The 19104-nt window shown below is 45.5% G+C and overlaps 1 protein-coding gene across 1 annotated transcript in view; it reads right to left on the bottom strand.

The window, feature by feature from the left end:
* The window catches only part of Ankrd11 (ankyrin repeat domain 11), an 85031-nt gene extending 66964 nt beyond the window's left edge, over positions 1 to 18067 (bottom strand). Inside the window, exon 1 of the mRNA XM_013035668.1 lies at positions 17997 to 18067. The gene's annotated coding sequence lies outside the window, so the exon portion shown is untranslated. The remainder of the gene's footprint in view (positions 1 to 17996) is intronic.
* Positions 18068 to 19104: the final 1037 nt, after the last annotated feature.

A 19104-nucleotide genomic window follows, 5' to 3' on the forward strand; every position in this document is an offset into this window, starting at 1 on the left:
CTCACAAATTGCTTTTGTAATATACTAAAAAGAATCAAATACAACATACCAGGAAGTACCGTATGTTAGCACATCTTTAGAAGGAAATGAAACACCTTTCCAGTGCTAAAGCATTTCTACCCAAGCCTGAGACAGGCTAATTTCATAGGTAAAACTCTCATTTGGTAAAGCAGTATCTAAATTACCTATGAGCTCACAATGAAGAAAGAATGGGCCATCAAGTCCTTCTCTTAGAGCAAATTTCATGTGAGTCTAAATTGACAACTTAATTCTCAAGGAATTACACACTACTGATAATACTCTTAGCTCTGAGACTGGCAGAATCAAGACAGACCATCTGCCCTCTAAACTGTCATGAACATGAATACCACTGCCACAACACAAGTGCTAGAGACAGGCTGTGCAAGCATCCGTTTTCATCTCTAGTAAAGACCAGGTAAAAATCACACAGCTGCCATTTTCTATATATAGCCACACCACATGAACACAGAGACTTAAAAGCAAAGACTTTCAGTGAAGTGAGAGCTGACTTCTAAGGACCCAGCCTGCATGTCAAAGGAACTTAATTTTAAAAAAGACTGAAAAAAGTCTTCTAAATATAGGATCTGTGAAATTAATGACATCATGCAAATAAAGCTTTGCCTCTAAAATCAGAAATAACACAAGAATGCACAAGCTTCTCAAGCTGCAGGGCACAAATGACAGAGGTGTGATCTTGAAGTTCCTAGCTCCATATTGACATGTTAGCCTTGACTAGGCTGATGATGCTACCGTCTTAGCTAGCTGGGGCAGCCGGCCAGAGAAGTCCACTACAAAAGTGCTGTCCACAACCATCTCTCCACACTGAACCTACAACTGGATGGTGACGCCACTGCCAGTTCACAGATGAGTTTCAAAGCCAACAATAAGAGATGTGCACTCTAGTCTCAACTGTATTCCAAGTGATGCAGGAAGAAAGATAAGAAAGATGATGACATCTGCTTTACTCTTTTGTAAAGGCTATACAACCCTAAAACAGTCAGAGATACCAAATCAGGATCACACATTTTAATCAGTCAGTAAATAATATTTAAGTATAAGTGTTGAAATTGTAAAGAATTTCATATAATAAATCTTTCATACTTAAAACGTGACCTCCCACTGAGCACAAGGAGTATACTACAAGAGGTCAGCAAATCTTTTCCAGGAAGAGCCAGATGACAAACACTGGGCTCTCCAACTCACATCTTCACTGCTGCTGTGAACAATCTTTAAGGACGTGAAAAGCCTTCTCAGCAATCTGGTTATATAAAACAAGACCATTAGCTGTATCTGGCCCACAGCCACGACATGCTGACCATTGGTTCCCAACAGCAACCTACTCTGTGACAGTAGCAAGGCACTACTGGAGACTCACACACTTTCTGTGTCTATATATCCCAGGTATCTGACACTGGGTGGGTATGTGTGAGATAGGTATTTTTGTTTGTGTACCAACTCCAGGTCTTGAACTCAGGGTTTTGTGCTTTTTCACTCAGCTTGCTTGCTTAAAGCTAGCACTCTACCTCTTCAGCCAGGCCTACAATCTGGTATTTTGCTGGTTAATTAGAGAGGGAGTTTTATAGGCTTTTCTGCCCTGGAATGGCTTCAAGCCCCAATACTAAAGGTCTCACTCTCCTAGTATCTAGTGTGAGCCATTGGTGCCACACATGAGCTAGACATCCTTGACAGAGTGGAGTGCTGTCCCCAATAGCTTCATGTTTCCTCAAAGTGCTGTGTCAAGTCCTCGACATCAATGACAACGCCTGTGCCATGCCACCACACCAAAACTACAAGTGTCTGCAAGACACCATACTGTGACAAACAACTGCATTCATCTGGTTCTAGTCTTACCACAATGCTCACACTATTCAGTGGCCTGAACACAAAGTTCTAAATCAAACCAGATTCCATTCCGCCGAAACTAAACATCTCAAAAAAAAAATGTATATTTTTCTCTTGCTCTCAACTTAATTTATTTTTTAAAAAATCTTTTTGGTGCCAGTTCTGGAGCTTGAACTCTGGGCCTGGGTGCTGTTCCTTAGCATTTTTTCTCAGGGCTGGTGCTCTACCACCTGAGCCACACTCGCACTTTCGGCTTTTTGCTTTAAGCATATTTACAGTGTATTTGGATCATTTTCACCCCTCCATTTCTCTGGTCCACTCTTCCTCCTTTTCCCAAAGCAATTTCAATAGGTTTCAGTATTCTATTTCAGTAGTTGCAAACAATCTATTTTGATAGTATTCAGCCTCCTCCTTCATCCTCTTTTTTTTTATTATTAGCTCAATCCCCTCCTGCTAGTACCCACTTCTCAACAGAGCCTATTTCTCTTTCCTGTCCACCAGAATATTTAAGGGCAGGACAGGTGCTGACCCAAGGAAGTCAAAAGAAATAAGAAACTGCTTCAACCTCTACTGCAGTGCACCTAGACTGCTAGGGTACTCAAAGCCTAGAAATAACACTTCACCTACTGAAGAAACAACAACAACAACAACAAACACATGTTAATAAGAAAGGCATTTAATTATAAGATGTTAATTCTTTCTTGTCTGAGTTCTCAACTTTGATACTACACTAAATTATTAAGAAAACCAGGAGGCTGGGAAGATAGCTCAGTAGTAGAGTGCTTGCCTTGCACACATGAGGCCCTGGGTTTGATTCCTCACCACCACATAAGCAGAAAAAGCTGGACGTGGTGCTGTGGCTCAACTGGTAGAGCGTTAGCCTTGAGCTAAAGAGCTGAGGGACAGAGCCCAGGATCAGAGTTTAGGCCCCACGACCAGACAAAAAAAGGGGGGGGGGCTATGGATGCAGTTTAATGATAGAATACTTAACTATCATATCCAAGGCTTTGGGTTCAATCTTTAGCCTCACAAAGCAATACAACACACACAAACATACACATGCTAAAAGAACATTAAAAACAAATCCCCACGATCCATAAGTCTCCAGTAAAACACTATATTTTTAGACAAAAATGAGGTCATCTTGAATCTAGTTTTGCTTTCTCAGTCAACATTCTCTGCTTCTCCATCTACAATTAAAAGTGTTACACATGAGAAAAAGTTCCCCATTTTAACTCCACAATACAGGATACCCAAGTCCGCAGTGCATATAGTTCTGCGTCAGCTAATCAAAGTGTGATGACCCCTACCCCTCGCCTGCTTTTCCTCAGTGCTCAAGGTGCTCTCCTGTGTGTGCAATGGTGCGGCGTGTGGTGAGGCTGGGGTGAGGCTGCAGCACGTGGAGGAGGGGGCCGCAGTGCCTATTATGGACACAGCGCACAACAGCCAACAGTGGTCTGGATGCTCTGCACAGGACAGACAGGCCCCCTGGCAAGGGAGAGCCTGGTGGGCAGACAGACAGTGCTGAGAATCCCTGCTGGCTGTGTGCCTCCCTGATGCTGCTGGTTTTCTCTCTGGCAGCCTGTTAAGAAGATCTGTTGGGCTTATAACTCCTCAAATGTAGGCTCATATCTAAGGCCAAAATGACATCCTATTTCTGGTTAGGTGAGAGACAGGTGGAGGAAAAAGGTCTTTGTAGATAAACCAGGAAAGGAAAACAAATGATTTGGGGATAAAAGCTTTAAGACGATAGAACATACCAAAAGCCAACGAATTTAAGATTCCTAGGCAAATCTGAATGTTGCTTCCTGGCCTTGATTTCTACCAGCTCGGGGGGAAAAGCAACTCTAGAACTACTCCAGAGGGAATAAGAAGAGAGGCAGTTATTGAATGTCAACTCCTTTGTAAAGTTGTTTTTGTTGGCCGTGGGTCCCGAACTCTGGGCCTGGGCACTGTCCCTCAGCCCTTCAGCTCAAGGCTAGCACTCTACCACTTGAGCCACAGCTCTACTTCTGGCCTTTTCTGTGTATGTGGTGCTGAGGAATCAAACCCAGGGCCTCATGCATGCAAGGCAAGCACTCTATCACTGAGCCACCTTCCCAGCCCTAAAGATAATTTTTAAAAAGGGGAGTGGTGAGGAGAGAGAGATGTCCTGCGGAGGGCTTCTAAACTGGTGGAAGATGAAATCTAACACAAAGAGACAGACAGGCTTCAACATGGGTCTCAGTGGCTCTCTGCTGTTTACTCTGCAGAGCAGGTGAACCAGGCTGCTGAGGCCTGGGGCAGGCGCAGCTGGGAGGCAGCATAGTCAGGACCGACAGAGTGCGGACCTCTGCCCAGTGTAACTGTGCAGTGTGGGTTCTGAGTGCACCAGATTGAAGGCCAAAAAAGGACAATGCCACGAATGTAAGCCAAATTAGGACAGCACCAAGAGGAGAGAAGTATGGGACCCAAAGAGCCACTTCTATGCTGTTACTTTCACTACCCTTCTCCCTCCACCCAACAAAGCCCCTCATGGACTCCTCACACCTGTACACACTCAGCCTTCGTGAAGTCAGCTAAACAACTGACAAGGTAAAGAATCTAAAACAGCATTTTCCCCAGGCTTCTATGCTCCACCTTTATCTTCCACACCCCTGAGGAGAGAGTCTCACCTAAGGCTTGCCCTACCTTGCACGTTCAAATCCTTAAGACAGTGGACACACAGGGAAGGCACTAACCAGCCTGTGAGGTGACTCCACAAACCCAGTTCCGAGCAACACCAGACACTGCCAGACTCTACCACAGCGCTCTAAGAGCTCAGCGCTGCTTATGGGGAACTCAAGCCTAAGCATACCTTGGAAAGAAGCTAAACTTGTCTGGGAACTATTTCCCCCTTCTATGCAGGCAAGCACTTGCTCTGAGGTTAGTCTAAGCCATTAAGATGAAGACATGAGTCAAACAGTCACCTAGGTATCAAAATAGAATTGAAATCCAGAACACAACACCTACCTCCACACCCTACTAATAGAAAAGACAGAAAGACTAAACTCCAGAGGTCAGCACTTCCACGGTGAGAAGAGAGCCTTTTTCACTGGCAGGGGGAAATCAACCCGGGGCCTTACATGAGAGAGTGCAGCCTAGGAGAGTATCTGCAAACGAGCACAGCACTGGGAGCGCATACGGGTGGGGAAATGGGCTAGCAAGGAAAGGGACCCTTTTTACCCCAATCTAACCCCATTATATTTTTAAGACATCCTATATTTAATGCCTCAGAAACATGAAGGTGTCAATGGGAGGGGGGCCCCTGAGGGGCTTGTGCCAATCAGAGCTGGTTCACACACTGTGTGGTCCCTGGGGTGGAGCAGAGGTGTCTTTTCCCTTCTTCTCCTCCTCACCACACCATTTTAAATGATACATTTAAAATCTGTATGAAGCAGAATGGAAGCAGATTCTGTCTTTGCCTACAGACCTACCTAACATGCTCAGTGTTTCCAGATGACTTAAAAAGTCAGCACACTGTGTCTGTCACTAGAGAATGAGGACCAATGGGAACTATCTGGCCAAGGAAGAGATACAATGAAGGCTGTTCCTTTACAGGAAACGACTCAGGCCATTACTGGGCTCAGAGCCCACCAACCGCGAGCTCACCCGAGTGAGCTTGAGTCTGGGAGTTCAGAATGTCACATCTCAGCAAGAGAATGTCATTAGCTCAAAATTGGGGCCCCAGTCTATCCTACAACCTTAAAAGAGATGAGTGCAGCAAAAGGTTCCTAAGGAACTATCCAGATCCCAGAATAAAGCTGAAGAAATTTTGAGGAATACAATGTCTGGTTTCTGATCACACATTACCAGGCTCGGAAACTGGAACAAGCTGATCAAACAGTAAGGCACTGGATTACAACTAAAGGATGAAAAACGCCGGAGTCAGCACCGATATGACTGTACAAGAGACCAACCTTCCTCACAACCAGATGCTTCCCTCCTCCTGCAAAGCAGGCTGCATCTGGCAGCTGCTTAGGAGAGCAGCGCATGGGAGAGTGTGTGGATGGGAACGGCCACTTGCTGTGCAGGAGCCTCACAGGCCACGAGGCCCTGCCCTCCACAGGCACCGTGAGGGGATGTCAGAAGAATGCTTACTGCAGTCAGGTGTTGGTGGCTCGCCGGACACTCAGCCCAGATATGCAGTTCAAAGGCAGCCGGGACAGAGAAGAGTCCATTTCCAATTAACCAGAAAAATGCTGAACCGGGGTCTGATTCTAGACATAAAGGGCAGCCAGGAGCAAGAAAGCCAAGGGAGAGTTTGAGGTCCTGAGTTCAAGCATCAGTACAGGCAGCCAGGCACATGGGCATGCAGACATCTGCGCATATGCACCAATTCTCCCTCTCCCGCCAACTCACACACACATGCTTAAACCTGTATCTTAACCCTTCCAGAGTTTATCTTTTATTACTTGTGTTTTGGGTTTTTTTTTCCCTGAGATACTGGGAAATCTAACCCAGGGTCCTGTACATTCAAGGCAGGTGTTCACTCACTGAGATATACCTTCAGGCCCCTCAGGACAGGAACAGACAAACTATTCAGGAATACAATCAAAGGATATTATACAGCCAAAAGCCAGTGGCTCATACCTGTAATCCTAATTACTTAGGAGACTGAGATCTGAGGATCAAAGTTCAAAGAGTCCAGGTAAGAAAATCTATGAAACACTTTATTTCCAGTTAACCACAAAAAGCTAGAAATAGAACTATGGCTCAAGTGGCAGAGGAACAGCCTTAGGCAAAAACAGCTGAGACACCTGGGCCCATGTTCAAGCCCCAGGACCAGCATGCACACACTCATGCACACTCAACACACACAAGTACATTAGATATGTGTGTGACATTCATGGTAAAATATATTAAAATATTAAAAAAGATACTCAGAGAAAAAAACACTGAAAGAGTTAAGAGTTTCATGAGACTCACTTCCAAGTCAACGGGTAAAGCCAATAGAACGACACACACAGAACCACAAATAGCTCGGGTGTTCCCATGCCCTTTCCTCAACAATGGACAAAAATGGTTAAAAATCTGTAAAGATGATGACGGCCAAGGCCTGAAGATTAACAACCTCAGATCACAGTGCATTTGCCCAGTTACTTATTAACAGACAAAAAGTTAGAACAGGAGGCACGGCTCAAGTGGCAGAGCACAGCCCCGTGACTGAAAAAGCAGAGCAAGATCATGAGGCTACAAGTTCAAGCCCAAGTACAACACCAAAAAAGAAAAAAGAAAAGCCAGGAGCTAGTGATTCACACCAGAAATCCCAGCGATCCAGGAGGCTGAGATTGAGAATTATGGTTGTGAAGAAGGCAAAGAGTGGTTTACCTCAGCTAGTCCCTTCCTGTCACTTCATCCAAAATTCCTTTTCTAGACAAGGTGACTATTTCTTCAAAGTTCACTTGTTATTCAAAGTCTACCAAAGTACCACTCATGACCCGTAAGCACGCCCAGGAAACAAGGTGGCCCTCATTCCACACTGCACATCTTTTCCTACAGAAGCCTTGACAGTAATCAGAGGACAGAACCTTTCTGCTGGATGTATGTGTCCTGAGGGCAGGATGGCTCCTCATCCACCAGTGTTCACAGGTTACACCAGGGTCTCAAGAGACAGGCACATGGACAGTTGAGGGAAGTTCTCTATACCCACTATAACTTAGGTACACAGCCATCAGAAAAGTAAGTCCCTGTGAGACTCTTATCTCCAATTAAGCACTCAAAAACTGGAAGTGGTGCTATGCTATGGCTCAAGTGATAGAGTGCTAGCCTTGAACACGAACAGGCTCAGGGGCAGTGCCCAGGCCCTGAGTTCAAGCCCCACAACTGACAAACTGACAAACCAACACACACACACACACACACACACACACACACACACGAGAGAGAAAGAGAGAGAGAGAGAAAGAGACAGAGAAAGAGAAAGAGACAGAAGAGACGGGGGGGGGGGAGAAGGGAGAGAAATGGAAAAGAGAGAGAGGGCCAGCAATTTCATACTAGGCTTACCTGTCACTGGAAAATAAATAGTTTGTCCACCCCCCCCCACAACTGGCATTCTACTACTCCTGGGTATCATGATACTTCTCTTTAATATAAAAATGTAGTTTCTCCCCTCGTTTCATTAAGCATGAAATAAAAATCATGAGTTATATTTTATGACAAAGAGAAGCAGCATGATTATACATGTTTTTCCACAAAAACAATAACAACAAGGCCTCAACAGTTAAACGCAAGACGTTCCTGAGTCTATTTTTTTTTAGTTCAAGAGTCTTCCTTCTGAGCTAAGGCCAACAGGCTTCAGTGCTGTTGGAAAGCTTCTTAGTCCTCATAGCCAAGGCAGAAAGTATTTTTTCCAAGATTCTTTACTGGTTTTAGAGAATGCCCTAGTTGTAAAAAATAAAATCTCAAACAAGCAAATGAAACATTACATGTTAAGTCACTACAATCCAGATTATCTTTTCTCTACAAAGCATACACACTGCTAGAGCAACTGACCGGCTGAACTGAGTCAGTAGCATCACCACAACTGGAGGACTCTCTCCCATCTAAAAGATTAGGCATTTTGAATTTTTTTTTGGGGGGGGGGGCAGTCCTGGACTTGAACTCAGGGCCTGGGTTCTGTTCCTGAGCCTCTTTGTGCTCAAGACTAGCGCTCTACCACTTGAGCCATAGTACCACTTCTAGCTTTTTCTGAGTAGTTTATTGGAGATAAGACTCACAGAGTTTCCTGTCTAGGCTGGCTTGAAACCATGATCCCCAGATCTCAGCCTCCTGAGCAGCTGGGATGACAGGCGTGAGCCACCGGCGACCACTGCTGGAGCAGCTTCTTAACAGGAAGAATTATGCAAGCAGAGTAAACTAGATGAGCCCCAGGGAAGGGCTGTGGGCTGCCGGAGGAATGGGCTGGGACACTGCCAGCTCCACAGTCCTGGGAGCAGAGTCCATGTAAAAGGATCTTGACAGCAGGGTTACATAAGATTTTCATCCAGGAGTGCTGAAGCATCCTTTGCTACTGATATGCAACAGAACACAGACTGAAGAAGAACTACAGCTCTGGAACCAACACACAGTGGAGGACGTGTCTGTAATTAACAGACAGACCAGACTGACAACAGCAAAGGAGTAGGAGAAAGGGGACTGCACACGAGTCCACATGAGATGCCCTGGGGAGGACCGCACAGGAGTCCACACGAGGTCCCCTGGGGAGGACCGCACAGGAGTCCACACGAGGTCCCCTGGGGAGGACCGCACAGGAGTCCACACGAGGTCCCCTGGGGAGGACCGCACACACTCTTCAAGGAGAGGCCTCTACTAAGAGGAACACTCTGAAGCCACACATGAACTTGGGAGTTTATGAGCAAAGGTAAGTTAACAGGGTCATCAGTTCACTGGAGAATGCGCTGAATCTGAGATGCAAAATGTGACCAATCCAGAGCTCAGCTCTAGGCTTGCACACACCCTGCTGATAAAACAAGAATGTACACAGACAACTTCTGCATGCTAGCAGGGGCTCCTTTTCACAGGTGGCAGGAAGTCATCAGCCTTTAGCCACATATACGAGGAATGGCCCTTCAAGGCAGTAAGAAAAAGGCACAATTTCACCTCTTCCAGTGTTCTTCTATGCACACTAACGGAAGGCTGGAGACTTGGACAGTGATGGTCCAGTGAGAAGAGACCTGCTCCAAGGCTTCACAATAGCTTGCCAAAGACTGATCTGTGCACAGCGGTAGCCCCCGACAGAAACCCTAGACTCCGAGCCTCAAGCACCTTCTGTCGTGTGAGTGTGTGTGTGCACGCGGGTACATGCAAGCATGTTGTGCGTTTGTGTGTCTGGCTGGGCCTCTGTAACCTGTAACTCTAGTCACTGAGAATGCTGAGATCTTCTGGTCTACCTGTGTGTATTCATGTATCTGTGTGTGCATGCATGTGGCTGGGCCTCTGTCACCTGTAACCATAGCTACTGAGAACATGGAGATCTTCTGGTGTTGTGTGTATGTGCACGCACGCATGTGTGGCTGGGCACAGATTACCTGTATCCCTAGCTACTTAGAATGCTGAGGTCAGGAGGATCATGATTTGAGGCCAGTTTGGACAGAAAAGTTCACTAGACTCCGTCTCCAAAATAACTGGCATGGCTCAGTGAAGCCAGAGCCCGGCTCTGAGTTCCAATTCTGGTACTGAAAAGGAGAGCGGAGGAGGGGCACGGAAGCAAAGGGGAAAGAGGAGAGCTAGTCCTGTAATCTAGGAACATGCGAGTCTGAGGGAGAAGAATTACATGTTCAAGTTCATACTGGGCTACAAATGAAGAGTCTGTTTAAAAAAACAAAATTTTTAATAATTAAAAGCTGCAGACTGGGTACATGGTTCAAATGGTAGAACATCTGCCTAGCAAGCCCTGAACTCAAATCCCAGTTCACACACACACACACACACACACACACACACACACACAAAGCTAGTGTTCTACCCCACATTAAGAGCTACTAGTCTAGTATCTGATAGAGAAATTTAAAAGTAAAAGCAAGACATGCTGACCTAAGAAGGTTGTGGGCAGGACACAGACCACTTGGCCACCCAGCTGACTGCATGCCACCATTCAGAAAGGAACCTGGCTGGAAAGGGGGCTTGGTAGAGTGCTTGCCTATCATGCATGAAGCCCTGGGTTCAATTCCTTAGTATCACATACACAGAAAAGGCCAAAAGTGACACTGTGACTCAAGTGGTAGAGTATTAACCTTGAGCAAAAGCAGCTCAGAGCCCTGGAGTTCAAGCCCTAGGACTGGCAAAAAAGAATATATTCAATTTTGGCCAGGCACCAGTGGTTCAGGCCTGTAATCCTAGCTACTAAGGAAGCTGGGATCTGATGATCACAGTTTGAAGCGAGATTTGGCAGGAAAGTTTACCTTCAATAAAACACTAGAAAACCAGGAGTTTTGCTGTGGCTCAAGAGGCAGAGCTGAAGAGCTGAAGGACAGCGCCCAGGCCCAGAGTTCAAGCCCCACAACCGACCAAAAAAAACAAAAACAAAAACAAAAACAAAAAACAACAAAAACCTGAAGCTGAAACACTTTATCCACCTCTGGACCAGGACTCTAGGACCCCGAGAAAATACCTGTACCTTCCTCTCACCGTCAACCTCACTGCTCTGAGGAGTGGTTTAGAAAGAAGTCATTCCCTGTGTTGCTGCATTCCTCTTGAGATGTGGCCACTGTCATGAACCAGGATGAAGGAGAGGGCAGCATGGAATATAACAGAGCAAATGCCTGTGAAGAAAGCCTCAGCTCAGAAGAATCAAAATGGTGCTCAAAAATACATGACCGTTGGGCACCGGTGGCTCACGCCTGTCACCCTAGCTACTCAACGAGGCTGCGATCTGAGGATTGCAGTTCAACAACAGCCAGCCCAGGCAGGAAAGTCCATGATACTCTTATCTCCTATTAACCACCAGAATACCAGAAGTGGCGTTGTGGCTCAAGTGGTAAAGTGCTAGCCTTGAGCTGAAGAGCTGAGGAACAGCACCCAGGATCAGAGTTCAAGCGCCAAAAACAAACAAACAAAAAAACTGGTTTTGTTTACTTGTGTCACTGAAGACCAGAGACAATTTACAGTTATTCAAGAGGTCCTGCAGTGAGTTTACAGTACATAAAGACAGTGGAAGATATGGAAGATCATCAGACACTAAAAGAAAACCAGTTCTAAGGCCATAAAAAGACAACAGAGGAATTTTATAAGCATATGCTAAGAAACAAAAGGCCATCTGAAAAAGCAATATACTGTATGACTCTTAATTCCATAGCATTCTGATAAAGGAAAACCTACAATCAGTCAAAAGACCCTGGGCTGCTAAGGGTTAGGGAGAAGGGAGGGATGAACTGGCAGAGCACAGATGTTCAGGGCAGTAAAACTGTTCTGTGTGATGCTATAGATATAAGCAGATTATAAGATGTAAGTCATTATCACTGGTCAAACACACAGGATACACAACATCCTGCATGAACTTCAATGTGAGCTGTGTCCTCTGCTGATAACTGTGTCAGTGTGAGTTCATGGATGTTAACAGATGAACTACTCCAGTGTAGAATGTTAATATGGAAAAGATTTGTGTATGAGAGGGGAGCCCTGTATGCTCGATTTTCATGTAAACTAAAAACTGTACAAAAGGTCCAAAAGAAAAAGATGGAATTCAAACCTAGGACTGGACAAGCTTTACCTCTAAGCCACATCCCTAGCACTAGGCTCTTTTTAAAAAAGTGACCCTTTTGGCACTAAAACAATGTGTAGAGCAGGATTCACAAGACTGAAAATATTGGATCAGTTCCCAGAAATCTGAGGTCTAGTCCACCAAGTCCTATGGCCTGCGGGTTACACAACACGGCCGCACCTGAGGCTCTGTGGTAGGGGTCCCACGTGGCCCCTCTGCTCCTGATTCCAGTCCCAACACAGATGACAGCCCAACTTGGACACTCCTGCAGCCATCACCAACCACTCTTCTAGGGGTCTCTCCTCAGGTTCACAAGCAAGCCAATATACCTCCACCCAGCCTCAGGGTGTACCTGCACAATGCCCCCACAAGACGGAACGGGATGCCCAAGCACAGACAGACAAGTTTCCACCAGGAAATGTAATTAAGATCTTGTCAGTTATATAGTAAATTTCTATAGATGATGCAGTCATTGAAAATCCTATGGTCCAAGTAGTTTGCTTGCATGTATGAAAACTGAACAATGAAACCTGTTGAAGTTGTTTTGAGAGGGGGAGAGGGGAGAACAGGAGAGGGATGGAGGGGTGAGTTGACTGGGATACGTTGCATAGAAATGTAAAAAGGTCAGAATGAAGCCACCCACATGTGACTAATTTAAAAATAAATCGAGTTGCAAAATGAACCTCTATTCAGGAGCCAGGTATGATAGTTCACACCCAGAACCCAGCACTTGGGTCGCACTGGGAGAGCACCTGGGCTGCAGGGAAGGTTAAACCTGCTCTCTGTGCTTGCACAGCATGCGTCAGTGTCCCAGACGCGACCCCTCACATGTGGGGGCTGCACATGTGGACTAGCATGGTGACACTTGCCAAAAGTCCCAACTAAATACAACATAAAAACTTTGCATCAGGGGTGTGGCTCCCTGGTAGAGTTTAAGCCTCGGTAAACCCCAGAGAGGAGGAATGGGGAGGGAAGCAGATGATTCTAGCCTGTAAATCTAGCTACTGAGGTTGAGATCTCTGGATCCAGGTTAGAAGCCAGCCTGGGGAGAAAAGCCAAAGAGACTTTATCATCAATTAACCAGCAAAAAGGTTAGGCTGGTGGTGTAGAGAGGGCCAGCCAGCTGTGAGTGAAGAAGTTGAGAGTAAGGTCCTGAATTCATTTCTGGTAACAGCACCAAGGAAAAGAAAGGATCTGCTGGGTGCCAGTGGCTTAACACCTGTAATCCTAGCTACTGGGGAATTGGTTTGAAAATATTTTTATTATTTATTGTTAATTTAATTAAAATAACATTTTGACTATTATTGGGAGGTTGAGGATGAAACTAGAATTTGTAACAAGAATCAGTTAAAACATTTATCCAGTAATTTAAAAAGGCACTCACAGGTTCTGAACTCAGAACCTGAACTTGCTTAGCTGGCATTCTACCACTTGGGCCATGCTTCCTGCTCAACTCTGATAAGAGACTAGTTCTGCTCAAGCTGGATTCAAACCATGATCCACCAGCAATCAGCCTCCTGAGTAGCTAGGATTACAAGCATAAGCCTCAGTTACTTTTGTTTAAAGAACAGTGATGTGCTGGGCACTGGTGGCTCACGCCTGCAATCCGAGCTGAGAGGAGGCTGAGACCTGAGAATCGCGTTTCAAAGCCAGCCCAGGCAGGAAAGTCCATGAGACTCTTATCACCAATAAACTACCAGAAAACCATAAGTGGAGCTGTGACTCAAATGGTAGAACGCTTGCCTTGAGCTGAAGAGCTCAGGGACAGACAGCACCCAGGCCCAGAATTCAAGCCCCATGTCTGACAAAAAATAAATACATACATTCATACATACATACATACATACATACATATATATATATACATACATGCATGCATATATATATATATATATATATATGTATATATATGTATGTATATGGGGGGAATAAAAGCCAAAGGGGTGACACTGATCAGGATGCACTGCCCTTATAAATTGCTTTACTTTTCAACTACTTAAAAATAAATGAATGCATAAGAATAAACCATGAGGAGCTGAAGGTATAGCTCAGGTTGTAGAGTGCCTGTCTGGCAAGTATAAATCCTAAGCTCCATCCCCAGTACCACAAAAAATTTAAAACAAAATAAAAATAACATGAAATTGAAACTTCCTTTCATACAATACTGTCTTTATCATCATGGCTCATAACTTTTAAAAAACTAAAATGTTTTTGCAAACATAATTCATATTCCCATTTCACAGTAGGTATAAATTTACTATCCATGCACATGGATCACTGCAATCTAGCTACTTAGCTATTAGCTATTTAGGGGGCTGACAGCTGAAGACTGTGGTTTAAAGCCAGACCTGGCAGAAAATTCCAGACACCATCTCCAATTAACCAGCAAAAATGCTAGACTGGAGGCTCTACACCATGGTGAAAAGTCCAAGAGCTCAAGGCCTTGAGTTCAAGCCACTGCCAGCAGTTCACCTAGAGGCTGGAGTGTCACTTAGTGGTAGAGTGCTTGCCTAGAATGCACAAGGCCCTGGGTTTCATCTCCAACAATGCAAAAGCAAAGGTGGAGGACACCTAGAGGAAGGTTTTGCATGCACATGCATGCGCACACGCGCTCGCGCGCACACACACACACACTCACACTATCTAATTAATCTTTATATTTTCACAGTCTTGCTTCTACAAGCAGAAATCTTTAAGATGAATGTTCCCATTTTCATGGGAATGTGCCCAAGGTCACAGGGCAGCACGACTGTCCAGCATCTGAATCAACAGAGCTGCACTAGCCACTCACCTCAAGATGGAGCGGTCTACAGAGGCTCTCTGTCATGAGGAAAGGGCGAGCAGAATCCTCTGCTAGCAGAAGGTATGGCCTCATATCTCATTCATATTCTGCCTTAAGTGACTAAAACGTGAATAACAAAAAGAGTAATAATAATAGTAAAATGTATTGGAGAAGCTGCAAAACTGTTCTATTCTATAAACCCTCGTTAAAATCATGGGGCAGACCAAAGCAAAGCCTTCATGGGTACTGCATGCTGGTCCTGCCAACCCATTCACAACATACTGCCCCCAACTCCAACTGTGTACTGTGTGCCCAAGAGACCTTCTACACAGAAATACAGACTTCCCTCTCGATCACTTAAACCTTCATGCTCAATTAATTCACAAAACTAACAAGTGGAGGTAAAGCATACTATTACTTTGGTATGGCCCAAAGCCGTATCATTTTCAACAACTGCCATGTTATAAAAAACCTTTTGCCTATCAATACAATCTACGGCTCTTGCACTGCCAGAGCTCCAAAATGCACAGGCCAATCCTACACTGTCAGAAAGTTCTGATATGGCTGTTCTAATCAGAGAAACGTGCTTTGAGTTACTAGATGCTTATCGACAATCAAATTTCTCACACTAACATAAGCAGTCTTTTTTACTAATTAAGGTCCACAGTATGCTCTGCAAACGGAGGCACAGCTCAGACCCCAGGTGTGGGTGGCTGGTGTGGCTTCCCAGCTCCCACCACCTCTCTGTCCTCCTGCGTGCCTCAGCCTACAGGGGCCCATGTGACGATGCCCAAGACGGGTCCGCTATGGCCAAGCAACGCTCCAGTCAAGTGAGACGTCAGCCAGTCCACTTATTTTATTTTTATAGCCCAGCAGTCTTACTTCGTAAATCTCTGAGGCCAGGAACTCATAGGGAATAGTTGCCAATGATGCAAGTTCCTTTCTTTCCATCGGTTCTCACCAAGTGTGCTCCTTTTGGTGGGTGCAGCAGGCTAGTGCTTCAGTTGAACCCAGGACCCTTTCTCTTTGGCTTCCTTCTTTTTCCAGTCATTTTCCTTCACTCATTTCAGGAAGTTATCTTGCCTCTTAGCTTAATACGGTCACTATGCACATTAATCCTCTTGGCAAGGATCTTGCCCAACAATGGCTTGTTCACAACAATGCTGGGTAACACTGTAAACCTTTGTGGTTTTGCCCTGGTAACATCTGTGGGGCATTCCTTTCTGGACAGTACCCTTTAAGGCTACAATATTGCCCTTCTTGAAGTTATTCCTTTGGCCACATACATGAGCATCTACATGTTTCCTGAAGGGCCTAAAGAACATGTATGGAATATATCTCCTCTTTCCCTTTGTGTTCATCAGTTTGGCAAATCAGTGGAAAGTGGCGGTTCTGGCCAAAAGGCTAGCCAGGTCCATTTATATCCAAGTGGCCTTACTTAATGGCAGCTGAGATAAAGAATGAACGCTTAGAGTCAGCAAATCCACTGAGGAGGTATCATGAAAGGTTTCTTTCATATCTGATAGGAGTAACAGACAAAAATAGATAATACACTCACTTCTGTATTGCTTACTTTCAAATATTAATACCTAGGCAAGATACGAAAAACCAAAATAAGTCATGAGTTTTCCTTTCAGTTGTCATTTCATTGAAGAACTTAAAAAATCTGCTATCCATAATGCCTAACAGGACTCTGACCTGTGTAACAGACAGATGCCCCTTCTTTTAAAAAAAAAAAAAAAGTGCCAATCATTCCCAGGAGGAAGCAAAGAGCTAGGGTCGACTAATGAAGGATTCTCTGCTTCCCAGAATCTGGTTCCAAGCTTGACCAACATAAATAGTAATAACCTGCCACAACTCCCTGTCCAACAGCACAGGCCAGAAGAGCCTCAGAAGAGCCTCAAGGCCTGTCCGACTCACTCTCAAAGCGAAGCTTCAACAGTTAAAGCAACACGCACAGAGTCTAAACAAATACAGCAATTTTAGGATCTCCAGACTATTTAGGAAGAGTAACAATCAGATGAAGAAAGTTGAGAAAAAATAAGCTTCTTTGGGTATTTTCAGCTACATTCCTGTTATTATGACACAAGGGGTACTACACTGATACTGGAAAACTCACTAGAGTAGCACCTATTGAAATCTAGAACAAAAGTCAAAACACTGAGAGCTGGGTGCTGGTGGCTCACACTGCTGAGAAGGCTGAGATCTGAAGCTAGCTGAAACTTGAAAGTCCACAACTTTTATCTCCAATTAACCAACAACAAGACAGAAGTGGAGCTGTGGCTCAAGTAGTAAGAGTGCCAGCCTTGGGCAAAAATCTCAGGACATCATTTAGGGTCTTGAGTTCAAGTTCCAAGACTGGCACACTCACAAGCGCACACACACGCGCACACGCACACACACCAACCCAAAAATCTCAGGACATCATTTAGGGTCTTGAGTTCAAGTTCCAAGACTGGCACACACACAAGCACACACACACAAGCACACACACGCAAGCACACACACACACACACACAAGCAACCCTGGGTAAAACTCCATTAAGACTATTAACAGCAACCTGGAGACTTCTGAACTGCTCTGGCACTCTTAGAAACCACTGGCTCACGTCTGTCATCCTAGCTACTCAGGAGGCTGAGATCTGAGGATTGTGGTTCAAAGCCAGCCCGGCCAAGAAAGTCCATGAGACTGTTACCTCCAATTAACCAACAGAGAAAATGGAAGTGGAGCCGTGGCTCAAGTGGCAGAGTGCTGCCTTGAGATGAAGAGCTCAGGGACAGACAGGGACCAGGCAGTTCAAGCCCTTCGACAGACAAAAGGAAGGGGGGGAGGGGGGGAAGAAGGAAGGAAAGAAGGAAGGGGGGAAGGAAGGGGGGGAGGAAGGAAGGGAGAAAGGGAGGGAGGGGGAAGGAGGAAGGGGAGGAAAGAAAGGGAAAGGAGGGGAGGGGATGGGAGGGGAGAAGAGGAGAGGAAGGAGGGAGGTAGGGAGGGAGGGAGGGAGGAAGGGAGGGAGGGAGGGAGAAGAAACCAATGGGAAGGAAGGAGCTGGGAGGAAAGAAGGGGAGAGAGCCATTCACCAACCACCACCAACAAAGCACAAATCAATGATAACACAGTGAAACAGCACTTACCGATTCCATGGTGGGAAGTCAGAGCTGCTGAGGGTGCTATGCTAACTCCAGCCGGACGCTTGTTCTGAAAGGAGAAAGGAAGGCAGATCCGGTGAGCGTGAATCTCCACCTCAGCTCCTTTCAATCTTGGTGTCCCCTCCATCTGACTAACCACACTGTAACAAGCACAACCTTGTCTTGGTGGACCTGGAATTTAAAGGGCTCACATCCGATGCGTTGCTTTAGGGCACCGTCCACTCTCCACACTCTCTCCTGGGAAATGGCTGAGGAAAGGTTCCACCCTGGTTTTCTGATGACCAGGAGTGACCTGTCCGCCTAATCTAGACAAGAGCCCCAGGCCTAGGCTCACTGCTCCTACTGTTCATGGACTCTCAGATCAAAGCCTCCTGAGTAGCTAGGATTACAGGTATGAACCACTGGTGCCCCAGCTCCTCTATAAAATTCTCGTCACATACCTATCAGTCCCCCTCCCACCTTGACACCACCTGAGCACCATTTCTGTAGGTGCTCAAGATCCCCAAAATGACAATGCCCATTAAGCCACCCACTGTCTACTAGGGTGCATTCGCAAAGACAGTAAGCCTTAGACCAATATGTTTCACCTAACTTCAATTCAGAAGTATGATCCTTCCACCATGAGTTTGAATTCTTTCCAACATGACTCAGGAAGAGGACAATTGAAAGTCTACACATCTTAAATGGGATGAACACATGTGGCTGAGATATGGGCTACACAGGTAGGACCTGCATAACCCGACCCTGTTGGGCAGGCAGGGAGGGCTCCCTTCTAGAGCATTCCTCACAGCATGTAGGTCCCCTTTGCACAGTGACACCTAAGCATAATTTCTGCAAGCACCTACATGCACGCATGTAGTACTGGTAGGGGCTTGAACTTGGGGCCTGGACACTGTCCCAGAGCTTTTTTGCTCAGGGCTAACATTCTACCGCTTGAGCCACAAATGCACTTCTGGCTTTCTGATGGTTAACTGGAGACAAGAGTCTCATGGACTTTCCTGTCTGGACTAGCTTCAAACTGTGATTTTCAGATCTCAGCCTCCTGAGAGCTAGGATTACAAGCGTGAGCCAATGATGCTTGGCTATAATTTCT

This window comes from Dipodomys ordii, unplaced genomic scaffold (assembly GCF_000151885.1).
Source record: "Dipodomys ordii isolate 6190 unplaced genomic scaffold, Dord_2.0 Scaffold217, whole genome shotgun sequence".
Lineage (NCBI taxonomy): Eukaryota > Metazoa > Chordata > Mammalia > Rodentia > Heteromyidae > Dipodomys > Dipodomys ordii.